Source organism: Rhipicephalus microplus, chromosome 6 (assembly GCF_043290135.1).
Source record: "Rhipicephalus microplus isolate Deutch F79 chromosome 6, USDA_Rmic, whole genome shotgun sequence".
Taxonomy (NCBI): domain Eukaryota; kingdom Metazoa; phylum Arthropoda; class Arachnida; order Ixodida; family Ixodidae; genus Rhipicephalus; species Rhipicephalus microplus.
The window spans coordinates 89,480,431-89,482,215 of NC_134705.1; the positions used below are offsets into that span (position 1 = coordinate 89,480,431).

General features: G+C 49.6%; 1 long non-coding RNA gene across 1 annotated transcript; it reads right to left on the bottom strand.

Annotated features, from left to right (window-relative positions):
• Positions 1–834: 834 nt before the first annotated feature.
• Positions 835–1,077, bottom strand: LOC142765362 (uncharacterized). Its single transcript, XR_012884208.1, has 2 exons — positions 988–1,077; positions 835–893 (listed from the first exon to the last, which is right to left on the bottom strand). It is a non-coding gene; the product is annotated as an uncharacterized LOC142765362 (long non-coding RNA).
• Between the last annotated feature and the right edge of the window lie 708 nt (positions 1,078–1,785).

Consider the following 1,785-nt stretch of genomic DNA (forward strand, 5'->3'; position numbering starts at 1 on the left):
GGCTGCTTCAGCCTTTTCAACTCTTTTCTTTAGAGTAGCTATTTCACATGATTGCTTCCTCATCTCGATGAGTACATCGTCATACTGCTCTGACAAGTGTTTAACAGATTGTTCCATATTTTGGACTGTGTCCTTCAGTTGCATTAGTTGATCTATTCTGCTTTTAATGGTGGGTATCTCCGACAACTTGCGATTTATTTCAGCCAGTATTTTTCCAGTGTCAGATGTCTGCTGCAGCTGCAACTTCCCGCTGCCGGCGTTCGCACGTGCAGCCAGAATAACACATGCTTGACATTTCCATGCTTTTTTTACTGCCTCGTCGCCTGTCTTAAAAGCAGACTTTGTTACTCCTGAGCATGGTCCAATGTGATAACCGTAGCTACATTCGGAGCACATTGGGCAACTACCGGGATCGGGAAGTGCCTCTTTGCACACTAAACACAAGGCAGAAGCTGCCATTCTCAGTACACACCCGAAATGTACAACACTTCAAATCACGCAGCTCCCACAAGCAAAGCAAAACGACGACAAAACGAAAAAGCGATTTTGTGGTGGTGGTAGGCGGCACAACAGAGAAGAAATGTTAAGGCTTTGTAACTAACCTGCAAGATAGAAGAAATCAGTCTCCCGAGCGTCCGCCCGCCACCACCACCGCTGAACAAATGCGATGGTATCTGATGCGCTTCGTTCTTTTACACAGTTCGATGACGTCACGAAGATTGCGAGGCCCACGTAGTGTCAGCACTGTCAAAGTTCCAGAGCTGTCAAATCCGAAGAACTCGGAAACCTTGAGTTGCCTCTCCTCAGAGATGAAAAACGATGTTTCCAGGTTGGCCTGTTCCTTTTGGGACAGCTCGGGGTCTGCACGAAGCGTGGGAGGTCCGTGTGGTTTCCTGCAAGATAGAAGAAATCAGTCTCCCGAGCGTCCGCCCGCCACCACCACCGCTGAACAAATGCGATGGTATCTGATGCGCTTCGTTCTTTTACACAGTTCGATGACGTCACGAAGATTGCGAGGCCCACGTAGTGTCAGCACTGTCAAAGTTCCAGAGCTGTCAAATCCGAAGAACTCGGAAACCTTGAGTTGCCTCTCCTCAGAGATGAAAAACGATGTTTCCAGGTTGGCCTGTTCCTTTTGGGATGATGGCCACTTGGCTAGTCCAGATTTGCCTCCGGCACACCAAGAATTATTCGTGTTCCGAGCCTTCGGGAAACGCGTCGTGAAGCAAGCGAGGCCCAGCGAACGCTTCTCAATATTTTGCACCGAGCCACCGAGCCTATGACCTAGCTGCCCAGCTATGCTCAGCGCACAGACGCTCGCGTCCGTGGCAGACGCAGCACGCGTCGCCTCGGCTTGACGCCGTGCCGCCTTTGCTATACTGCATACGTTGCACAATGTTCCCTTAGCCGCCGCATAGAGCCACAAACTTTCTTTTTAGCGAACCTCCCAGTCCTTACAAGCTTCAGAAAAAGGTTACAACTGCGTGAATGAGACGCCACGTAAGAAACAAACTCGCACACACGAAGCGCAACGTGTGTGTGTGCATCTTTCTATGTTTGTTGCATGGTGTCTTATTCACCCAGGTGTAACCGTTTTCTGAAAAAATGACCCAACAAGACCAACAACATGTCATTCAACAAGCTTCACTTGAAAACGTGCCTCACCTGTTATCTCACGCACGAAAACGCCGACGCAGCTGACGTTGACGAAAGCGACGAAAGCTTCTCGCTGTAAGTCATGCATGGGCTTGTTGCTGGGTGGATGGTGTTTATGACAGTACGGCT